Consider the following 12303-nt stretch of genomic DNA (forward strand, 5'->3'; position numbering starts at 1 on the left):
TGAATTTATTATAAGCACTGATTTGATGCGAAGAGCCATTCTAAGAGCACCAAGTGTGAAGCTTTTAAAATAATTTTTCTTTATTTGTGTAGCAGATGGAACTTTGCATAGCCATTGGAATAAGGATATGTCCCACATGTGTTTCTTTGCACAAATAAAGTCCTGTAAATACAAGGCCCAATTGCAACTTTAGAGACAGATTCATTTTTTCTTTGGGGTATCTTGAGAGGAGAGTGCCACAGGAGACTCTTGATCTGAGCCATCTCACAAAAGTAAGGAACTGATGGAGTCTTTGCAGGCACTTTAAAGTGAGGGAGACAAGGCCTAGGGAAAAAAGGCTACATTTTTATGATCTTCACTTTACTGGGCTGGCTTTGCCATCATTGCTTGCAGTTCTAGGTCACAGGATTTAATGAGCCTCTATATATGAATAGGAATCCATTTATGCAACCAAAACATCTCTTTGGGGGCTGGATGATTTACTAGGCAATTATCCTAATTAGCTCAAGAAAATATAGTTTTTTGGGTGAATTGCTGGTCATTAAAAGAATTCTATTACTGATTTCAAATTCATGGAACATTTTGTCTTTAGGAGAGCTGATAAAAAATAAACCATGTTTTTGCTTTTAATGCAGATGGACCTGTAACCACACAAAGATGTAGACTTTTCAGTGATAGATATTTCATTGATTTAAGTAATATTGTCCTCTTAAAAATACTGCATCATTCCTAAGTAGAACAGGAAAAAATAGGTTTGGCTATACCCCATTTTTTAGGATAATTTTCATCAAAGAAGATTGATTTCAGATGAATTTGAAAGCTCTTTTAAAAGTGCTCTCAGAATATTCTCTTTAATGTTCATGGAAACAATATTTGAACTATGTCTGACACTTTTGTACACTATTCGCAATGCCTCTACCATTAAAAAATGTGCTCCGGGCTTATGTTCTTGAGATTCAATATGTGTATTACATTTTTAGTAGCAAAAGCAGATTTTCTTTGGTATTTAATGAGTATCAAAAGAAGACAATCCAGAGACAAAACAGCAACAAAAAACAACAATCGTTTAACTTAGGTTTTCCCATGGTGAGTCAATACTTGAATTTCTATTTATTTTCCTCTACCTACCATCTTCTCTAGATTCCAAGTGATAAAGTAAAAGCTTTCGATTTACTGGTGATGAAAACTAAGATCACTCAGGAGGGCCTCATTTTCACAGGAGCACTTGAGTTTTCTGTAGATTTAGGTCTCTTCACAAATTTTTAGTGACGTTATTCCTAGTACCTTACAATGAAGTGAGCATTCTTACCAGTAAGACTTTCTCCTTGTTTCTAGGTTGAGTAGTCTGTTGGAGACTTGCATTTATAAAGAGACTTCCACAAAGAGACTCTTATCAAAGCATTCACCTTCCTTTTCTGAGGAGCCAAAGATGAGGGCTTTTATTCATTTTTAAAGGTCTTGAGGTGTTTAATAACAGATGTTCTGTCTTCAACTGCAAGTACGGTTTTCTGTGGAGTATTGATTGATATTTTTATTCTAATATCAAGGGCTGTCACCACTCATATTTATTTGCAGCTATTGCTATATGCACTCATTGTTTTAAGTACTAAGGAACACGTAAGTACCTTGTAAGCTCATGTACTATATTCAGAATGATATAGCTACCTTGGATAAATATGCTCCCATCCATCCATACAATAGAAACTAGGTTATGCTAATTATTCACCCTTCTCCTTTTTTGATTTCCCTTCAAATGAGAAATTTAAACAGAAATATAATTACAGATTTAAAAATAGAATTAGATTTATTTGTGAACTAGGCAACTTTCCTCAAAGTGAGAAGTTTTCTGGTAAAGCTGAATGTAGAATAAAGTGATTTATTGTCTTACCTCTAAGACAGAGTTGAGTTTTCATACCCAACAGTTACCTTGATAGCTGAAAGGACAAGTGAGTCCTGTTTCAAAAAAGAAATCTAATTATTTTTAGAACCACAAGCAACCCACCTTTTTTAAAAAGTGCTGTGATCCTGTGTGTAGGTTAATTTGGCTATGACTAGCCAAGACTATGGCTCAGACTATGTTACATTTTCTTTGGTCTCACCAGTTAGGCAATCCCAGAGGAGTGAGGACAAGATGGAGGACCAGAAAGATGAATCCTACTTCACTTCTCTTCACCCATGGATGAAAAGGAGATCACTTCCCTTCAGTGAAATCAGGAGGAGTATAGTGGCCATAAAATGTGCCCCTTGGGTCTCCCACTGCAGTTTTTATGTACATGAAAAAGTACCCCATTGGCTCTGCTTTAAAATTTATCACTACATTCATGCCTACTTTCCAAAGGCTGTTTTTAGCCAATGACTGAAAGTTCCAGGGATACAAAGGCAGGCCCATTTTGAGAGACAGAGAACTCCTCTGACAGGTGACTTTGGCTCAAGGGAGACTCCATGCCAGCCTTGATAAACTTCCTTAGAAATGCTCTGCAGTCTAAGATCTTATACCCTCTATCCTTCTCTCCCTCTGTATTAGTCTGTTTTCACACTGGTATAAAGAACTGCCTGAGACTAGGTAAATTATGAAGAAGAAAGGTTTAATTGGCTGATAGTTCCACATGGCTGCAGAGGCCTCGGGAAACTTTGAATTATGATGGAAGGTGAAGGGGAAGCAAGACACATCTTACATGGTGGCAAGAGAGAGAGACAGTGAGGAAAGCCACACACTTTTAACTATCAGTTCTCATGAGAACTCACTCACTATCAGGAGAACAGCATGGGGGAAACTGTCCCTATGACCCAATCACCTCTCACCAAGTCCCTCCCTTGACATGTGGCATGGGGATTATAATTCCAGATGAGATTTTGGTGGGGACATACAGCCAATCCCTCCCTCCCTCCCTTCCTTCCTTCTCTCCTTGCTTCCTTCCTTCCTTGCTTCCTTCCCAGGGGTCAGCCCTGCATTGCAGTTTGATGTTCTCCCAGCCTTCTCCAGCTTCCCCTTTCCCATTTTCCCTTTCTGGCATTGCCCCATTACATCTTTTTTATTTTCAATCTGTCTTGTGGCCTGCTTCTTAGAGGATCTGGAAAACTTCATGTAGCAAAGTTATAAGCTATCTACCAGCACCAAATATAGATACATGTGAAATAACGTGGAGAAGCGCAATACTTGATCAGTTTGCCGTATGAAAAGCTATTCCTTAAGACAAAACTGGATCTTCTAGAGTGGAACTTTTCAAATTAACAATGGCAAAGAGCACTTTCTTTTTAACTTTGCAATTCCTTGTAGACTCATACTTTTGTAAAATACAAGAAAAAAATGAATGACAAAAATGCCATAAAAGACATCAAATTAAGTCACTATTTTTAGAATAAACAGACATAATGCTTACTATCTGCAGTTATCTCATGGTAGAGTGGTAACAGTTCTAGCCTGGCACCAGTCCACGGACCACACTTTGAGTTACCCAGTGCTAAAGGATGTGGAATGGAGTTATGTCTAACTGGCACTAACTCAAATGGTAGAAAAGTTGAAAATTCAAACAATCAACTTTCTGCTTCTTGAGGCCCTGAAGTTTCTATATAATAGAGAGCTGATTTGGCAAAGTCAGTGAATTTACTGGTTGCACTGGGGGGAAACTGTATCTACAATGCTGTGGACTTGAGAAAGGGGTTAGGCTTTAGTCACAAAGAAATATCTGGCTTGTGGTTGACCACAAATATATTTCTTAGTCTTGTAAGTTGCATTTGGGGCAGAAACATCAGATTCCCCTCCGCTTCTAGCAATTTCAGAACCTGGGGAGGAGAACCCTGACCCTGGATTCTCCCCTCTTTACCTCAGTTCTTCGTTACCCTGGTCCCTTCCTCAGAGTTGGAAACATTGTAAATTTTGTGCTGAGAGGATCCTAGAGTTGGGAGAACCCTAAGTGGCTATGTGGCAGCTTAGGAAAACACACTCTTGCCCTCCTACTTTTGCATTGGTTTTTGAATTTTAGTGAAGTGCTAAATACAAGTTATACAAACACGCAATTTTGGCTTTCCACTTTTTGGTTAACAAAGCTGTAAGCAGAGACATATGAAAGCTTATTCATAATTTTAAAGCATTATAATTGTCTTGCTGGGGCCTTTTCCCTGCAATGACAGAAGCTTCTTTTGCTTCCCTTATGATTAGATCATTATTTTGAGTGGACTCAACATTTGGATCATGTTGTGTTTTTATAGTGCTTTGCAGTTACTTTTATTAGTGCTTATCCTTTGTCTAAGAGTAAACTGATATGTCAACTGTCATCTCCTGCTGTATTAGTTGACTAGCCCAAGTACTCCAAACCCATCCTATCTAAATGGGCAAAATGAGCAAAATAAATAGAGGGATGGGGGAGGGAGTGGAAAAAGGGTGGGTTATGGTGGGGGAGTATTTGACTAGAAAGAAAAAAAAACTGGTATCAAATTGTTTCCCTGCTGTGGAAAGGGGCACAGACACAAGAGTAGTCAATGACTGCAATTTTCTTTTGACCTCTAATGTCTGTAGGAGTGCATTTCTTCCTCAGCATCCTGAAGAGTTCATGGCACCCTGGAGCTTGTAACTTGCAGTGCCGCATCCTGGATTCAGAGAGCTGATCTCCACTAAAAAGCCATTTAGCAATGTGAGGTCAATAGGCAATTTACAACCTAGACAGTCGGTTTGTTTTGAAGCCCCTGAACTTTGGTAGACTTTGCCCTCTACATGTTTCTTCCATAAAGATTACACAGCTGGATAATAACAACTTTTTCATCGTATACAAATAGCCAATGCCGTTAAGCTGCCTGTCTCTTCCTTTTATCATTTTGGTGGATAGCCCTATAAAAATAAATTAAACCAAATAAAATGTAATGCATGTAGATCAGTAGTACATCCTGAGCATCTGGGTGAATATATTTCATTTGTGGTTTCCTTATCATCAGCAATGATAACAGAAGCCTGGTTATTACCCTTATAGTCTTTCATTGAGGGTCTCAAGAAGAGTTACCTGAATTCAAAAAGAAATGGCAAGAGGAGACCTGAATAATTTCCTGGCTTGCTAGCTCAGAGCATCTGTTTCATGTTTAACAGAAGTTAATCTGTAGACTGTGGCAACCTGGAGATATCCATTTCTAAACAAAACTAGGGTTAATGCAATAACAGGTTATAAATAGATCATATCCCAAAACAAATTTGATGTGAGTCATCCTTAGTGGAGTATCAGCCATTGTATTTTACCTTCTTTAAAATTCAGTGTTTAAAAGCTACACTGTGTCTGTTAAGCGTATATATTCTGCTTAAGCTTTGGTTTTCTGTATTGCCCTATATGTAATGGGCTGGGTGGGTTGGATATAAAGACTGAACAGCATTTTTCAGTGACCTTATAGGAAACGATGGTAAGAACAACTCACAGAGACATGGTGTTTGAGAGTTTTATTTCTAGACAGTCTCCTCAAATTTCTGGTATTGGGAGATCAGAGGTACCAAAGGAATTGTAGTATGTTGCTGCAACCTGAGTATAAACTGCATATGGTAAAAGAGTCTGCTTTGAAATTATTTTTTTAAATCTTACAGAGGAACCACAGATGAAACCTTTGAACAATGACAAAAAGCACCCTGCCCACAAATCTCTACCTGGTTCCATGAAGGCTTCTACTTGCTCCTCTTGACATCTCTGACCCCATGTTTTCATCCCACCAAAGTGACTTGGAGGTTCTTAGTCTCTTTGGTTTCCTGCCTTCAAGTCTTTGCTTCATGTCAATGGGCTGTAATTTGAAAAGCAATCAAAGCTCTGGGAACTGGTTAAGCACTCATGAAAATCTCGATAGCAACTAAATGAATAGTAAAATTAAATAGGACAAGTGAGGTTGGGTGTGGTGGCTCACGCCTGTAATACTAGCACTTTGGGAGGCCAAGGTGGGCGGATTCCCTGAGGTTGGGACTTCAAGTCCAGCCTGGCTAACATGATGAAACCCTGTCTCTACTAAAAATTACAAAAAATTAGCTAGATGCAGTAGCATGTGCCTGTAATTCCAGCTATTCAGGAGCCTGAGACAGGAGAATTGCTTGAACCCTGGAGGCGGACGTTGCAGTGAGCCAAGATCGTGCCACTGCACTCTAGCCTGGGCTACAGAACAAGACTTCATCGCAAACAAACAAACAAACAAAAAACAGGACAAGTGAGCAGCTGGTAAATCAACAAAGACTAATGTGAAAAGTGATGTTTACGTAAATAGCAGCCTAATTAATCCCTTGAAATATGAATGGAAAGACTTCACGATGTTTACAACCTGGGATGTATCAAGTCCCAGGTATTTCAAGGGCTTCCAGCATCTTTTTAATGTTTTACCTCCAATATCTTTTAAAGCAGGAAATAAGAGAAACATTTTCTTTCTCAAGGTGAGATTTAAAACTGCCCTTAGCTCTTGCTCAGAATTGGAATGTGTGTTCTTCTTGACCCAGCACAGCAACTATAACTCTCCAAAAATAACAAGTTGTTTTCTGGCAGCTCCTAGAACAAAACTCAAGCACATCAGAAAGTATCTGAAGAAAAGGCTTCAGAAGGCATTCTTGGAAATAAGCAGAAATGTACTTGATAATAAGAAAAGGAATGGATCTGGCTTAACTACATACAATGTATATGTGCATATGTGTATTCCCCCTCTTCTTACACCACACGTTTTTTAAAAATTCTCAGATTCATTACACATTAATTGCCAATCTTTTACTTGTGATGAGAATAAAGTTTGTGTGCTTTGATGTAAAGGTTTGATACTTGAACCCTAAAATTATTTAAAGAATAACGTCAGCTTCAGTAGACAGACATCTTGGCACTGTCATAATTTTAAGCTCTGTATTTGCAACTGAACAATTCAGAAACTGACCCATTTTGAGGTGGGAGGGTAGGATTTGCATCAAAGAAAGGTAATTATTTGCCCTCTCTCAAGTTCAGGGAGCATGCTAGACCCTACCAGACGCATTGGGGTATAGTCACAGAGGGAACTTGCCTTTACCAAGCATTTTTCTGTTCTTCTTGGTACAACTGTGCATTTCCCAGACTTTCTTAGATTTGCAACAACCATGTGACTAGTTCTGGTCAATGGGGTGTGGGTGGGAGTCAGGAAGGTCACATCTGGGCCTGGCCCATAAATTCCCTCAAAATCTTTCACGCTGTCTCTTCTCTCATCTGCCAGCAGAATACAAAAGATTCAAAGGAAGGCTCTGGAGCCCTGAGGAATAGGAGTTACTAAACTGAAGGAACCTGAGTTTCTAGATTGCAGTGTTGAGCAGAGTCCCTGCTAACTCAGGAAAACTCTGATGTGAGAAAGAAGAAAACCTGGATTGCACTAACTTACCGAGATTTCAAAGTTTAGTTGTGCAGCGATGAACTTATCCAGACCAATGTAGAAGAACAGTGGGAAAACATGGAGTGTGCTTATGAGAAGCTACGGTAGGCAGGATTTCAAGATGTCCTTGTGATCTCTGCCTCCTTGTGTTTCTCCCACGACTATGTCATGTTCCACAGCAAAAGGGATTTTGCAATGTATTAAGGGTATGGAACGGTTGACCTTAAGATAGTGGGATTATCTGGGTGGGCCTAATTTCATCACATGAGCCCTGTAAAAGAGGTGAGTTTTCTCTAGCTGGTAGTGGAAGAGGCAGTCAGAGACATTTGAAGTATGAGAGGGATTCATTGTTGAAATGGAGAAGGTCATATGGTAAGAACCTGAGAGTGGCTTCCGGTAGCTGAGAGTGGTCCTTGGCAAGATAATGGAACCTTAGTCCTAGAGCCTCGAGGAAATTAATTCTGCTGAGAATCTGAGGGAACTCTGAAGCAGCTCTTTCCCTAGTTGACTCTCCTAGTAAGGATTCAGCTACCTAGCTAGTACTTTAATTTGAGCCATATGAGTCTCTGAGCAGAGGACCCAGGGAAATAAAGTCAAGCTCCTAATGCATGGTGATGATGACATGATAAGTGTGTTTTGCTCTAAGCTACTAAATTTGTGATAATTTTTAAGGTAGCAATAGAAAACTAATGCAGAGGGTGAAAAGTGCTGTGTCTAAGATATGTGGCAAAATCAGGGTTGGTCCATGCTGGTGTCACCTTCCAAGGAATTGGATCTGGTGAGCAGAATATTGCAGCAGGAGGCAGTGTAATGGCGACAGTCACAAGGAGATGGGTTCTGGGGCTGCAGCTTGAGGGTTGAAGTAGCTGCTGTGGATTTAAGGGTCTGAGAACTCAGGCACAGAAGAGGAGGTCTGGCAAAATCTGGGAAGAGGGTTCTGGCCCCAACCAAATGGCCTGGGGTCAGAGATTGAGTCTAAATCTCAGTATCAAGAACCGAAGTTCACTTAAGTTTTTTTTTTTTTTTTTTAAAGAAACTTCTGGTTTAATGAACTAGGTTGCTGGTTTTAAGATATTTATTTATTATTTTTTCATGGTTCTTCAGAATTATCTCAGAGGGGTCTGAGAGGCTGAGCAGACACAGCTTTGGCTTCCCATTTCTGCTTTAGCCAGGGCAGCCCTGCATTGAGGTATTTATATTTAGGGTTCCATATGACACTGCTCTTGGAGAAAGGCCTTCATTGCTAAGACTGTTAGAAAATGCCTAATATAGGGAAAAGCCATGTATCTTTGGGAAAATGTGGGGGCTTCTCATACATAAGGCAGCAAGGCCAACTCTAGACTCCAAAAGAGGGGGCTTGGTTCACATTGGCTCAAGATCTGGCTGGAATAAGTCTGAAGGATAAAATACCCCAGGCAAGGCTGGGCAATCAAGGACTGGACAAGATCTTGCTTGGCTTTAAAGGAGCCCCTACACAATCCTCAGAGTTAGAAGAACAATGGGTATGGATACGTAAAAATATTATATACAATATACATTATACATATATATACACATATACATGTATGTATAAAATATGGATTTCCTGACCTGCTCATCTAATCTGGCTCATTTTGTGTCGATTTTAGTGTCTGCATTTCTAATAAATATTTATTAAATACCTGTGTGTGCCAGGCCTTGAACTTAGACCTGGGGATCTAGAAGTAAGAACAAGAAGGGAGAGAGGGGGAAACAAGACAATACATGATCTCATCAGTTTCAGACAAGAAAACAAGTTTGACTTTCTGATTGTGGCAATTCCATGGGAAAGGAGCAATGTGATCTCAGTTTGACACAGGGCTGCTATGCAGGAACAGCACCCTGGAGTGACCAAAAATAAAGGCAACAAGCACCTGGAAGCCCAGGCCTCTGTCTTTTAATTCAGTTAATGAGATCTTTGACATAACCATGTATACACATGAAATTTTCTCCTCCTCAGTCTCTAATTGTACCATTTTAGTTGCCATTAAGATTATCGGCATAATTCTACTTTAATTACTGACAACTTTATCTGGTGCAATGAGTGAACCTCCCGGGCAACCTCCTGAAAAGCACAGTTACTCTATCACTGCTGGGTAAGTGTGATCATAAGCTTTCTCAAGTAGAGAGACAAAGTGACACTCTGCTGACACACCCTTACTTCCTGTCTTCACCTCCCAGCAGCACCATCATGCTATTGGCCCCATCATTTTCTTGGGCTAGTTTACAAAAGCGAAGACAAAGGGAGAGAAATGCACCTGCTGAATCAGCCACTATCAGAACCAAGGCAACAATTCCCATTGCTCTGACTCACTGCCTGGAAGGAGATGGTGGTCATCTCATCCCAATAACTGTTTTTCTGCAGTTTCAGGGGACCGTGTGTTCTGCTTTATTGCTTCAAGTGATAAAACAGGCAAAATTTGTTACTATGCCGTGGCAAGTAGCCATAAACTTAAGCAAAACCAGACTGATGGTAGGTTAAATCATATTTGAAAAGCATATTCAAGTATAGTTTTCTCTTTTGGGAGGCAAAAGACCTAGGTCTTAATGGAGGAAGAGCTTTTTTTTAGCTTATTATGCATCCAGGTGTTCAATGATTTGAAATCTTATTTCAGGCTTTGTTTCTGAATTAGTCTACTTCCCCCCGGTTAGAGTGTTTTAGTTATTTATTGCTGCATAACAAACCACTTCAAAACGTAGTACCTTCACACAATAATTTGATATTATATCTTAGCTCTTGCTTGGAGGTCTCCCATGTGGTCACCTTCAGTTGTCAGCTATGGCTGGAGCCATCTGAAGGCTTGACTGGGCTAGATGCCCAGAGAGTTTCTACATTCACAGGTCTGGTACCTGGGTGAGTATAACTGAACCATCGAGCTTAGCTGAAACTGTTGACTTGAGTGTCTACACATGCCCTTCTCAGCTTGTGGTCTCAATGTGCTCAGCTTTCTCACGCAGCAACTCAAGGCTCCAGGCAGGAGCTGCCAAGTTTCTTTTAACCAAATGTCAGAAGTCAGGCAATGTTATTCCCTCCACATTCTATTAAGTGAGTCACAGAGCTACCCCTGGTTCAAGAGGAGATAACTACAAAAGTGCATGAATATGGGAGACATGATTCATTGAAAGGAGACACCTTTGTAAAGTAGCTATCATATTAGCATCTTCAGCATTTTATGTGAACTCAGGTAAAAACCTGAGGGATTGTAAAACCCCCAAACCTTATTGTGAGTAAGCTGATTATGAGGGTCATTTAGTATAAAATGCCCCTCCTAGCTGAAACCTCTCTTAATGAAACTGACTAAACTTCATCTGTCAAGCTTATGAACTTTACTGTTTCTGGTTGAGCCCCTACCTTCTAGGAAAGTAGACAATTTATTCTGAATTGGAAAAATTTGATCTGTATTTTACTTGAGCAGTTTTTTCAACACTAAAATCCAGATGATAAGTTTTAAAAATAAACAGGCAAGAGAATCACAATTTCCTATGGCTACACAAGTGACTTCAGATTTGACTTTGTCAGTTTGTCAATCTACAAATGTTAAGGAGGGCCTCATGGATGGTAAGCAGCCCCTCTGTGAGGAGCTCGGGAGGAAGAAAGGACGCTTAAGCATGACTCCCATCCTGGATGAGCAGGCAAGTCCTGAAACCAAAACTTAGGAGTAAGGATTTCTCTGGCAGCCTGAAATTTAGTTGAAAAAGCAAAACATTGCATATATAGAAGAATAGAGTAAAAATTGCTACATAGTGGAATACATGTAGATTTTATGGCTTTCCAATTATTTTTCAGCTTTCAGTTTTATATGGGAGATAAGCTTATTGGATTTTTTTTCTAGTTGTTGCTGTTTCTGTCTCTCAAGATAACTTTTAGGATAAATCATTTGTCCTTGACATCTTTGTTTATAATCCAGTTGAGTTCTGGTGTGTAGCCAAGTTTATATGTAAAATTGATACCTGGAAGAAAAATAACTTAATTTAATGTCAGAATGACTTGTTCCAGGTTGATGGTTGTTGACAGAACACAAAACTTTCTCTGCCTGCAATTTGAACAATGCCCGGAATTACTAGACAATAATTGAATCAAGAAGAGAATTAAGCTCCTCCATGTGATGAGTACTATGCTAGCTCCTTGGGTCACAAAAATAAGTAAGAATCAGTTCCTGCCCTCAAGGGAGTCAGCATGGAGAAAAACACAGGTAACACTACTAAAGTTCATGATCTAAAGAGATATAAACAAAATGCTGGAGGGAAAAATGACTTAACTAGAAGGGTCACTGATGACCTCAGAGCATAGTAACATTTAAGCAGGTTCTTAAAGGCTCAGCAGGATATTGTCAGGCAATAAAAGAAGATTATGCCAGGCAGAGTAGGTAGCATGTTTAGGAATGGGATGACAAAAGGACCCAGAACATGTAAAGAAGGGTTAGAATCATGGGAGCTACAGTGTAAGGTGCATTTGTGGGGTGGGGTGAATTTTGTGTTGCAGGTGAGAGAACTGATGATAGAGGAGGCCAGCGAATAGGCAGGAGTCAGATGGGATATATGGTATGTTTGCTTGATAAAAGTAGGGTTTGAGTACTTAAGGATTGACTAGGACATAGAGGCCTGAAAAGTTAGAATGAGTCCAGCTGCCAGAAAATATAACTTAGGCCAAAATTCTTCAACTGATCTCAGATTGTTCCACATCTGATAGATAAGTCTAGGAGAACAAATGACAAGCAGAATACAAGCACCTCTAGACAAAGGTTGAAAATGAGCACAAGATCAGGGTAAAAAACAGAAGTTCAAGAGACAAGAAAATAGACCTGTCAGCCGCCTGCAGTCACATGGGACTAGACCTTAAGAGGGGGAATTGACTGGGTGTGGTGGCTCGCACCTCTAATCCCAGAACTTTGGGAGGCCAAGGCAGGCGGATCACCTGAGGTCAAGAGTTCGAGACCAGTCTGGCCAATGTGG

At 39.9% G+C, this 12303-nt stretch overlaps 1 long non-coding RNA gene across 1 annotated transcript in view; it reads left to right on the plus strand.

Annotated features, from left to right (window-relative positions):
* LOC135971103 (uncharacterized) overlaps nt 1–12303 on the plus strand; it is a 102385-nt gene that overhangs the window by 21375 nt on the left and 68707 nt on the right. The window lies entirely within an intron of this gene.

The sequence above is a fragment of the Macaca fascicularis genome, chromosome 6 (genome assembly GCF_037993035.2).
Source record: "Macaca fascicularis isolate 582-1 chromosome 6, T2T-MFA8v1.1".
In the NCBI taxonomy this organism is placed as follows: domain Eukaryota; kingdom Metazoa; phylum Chordata; class Mammalia; order Primates; family Cercopithecidae; genus Macaca; species Macaca fascicularis.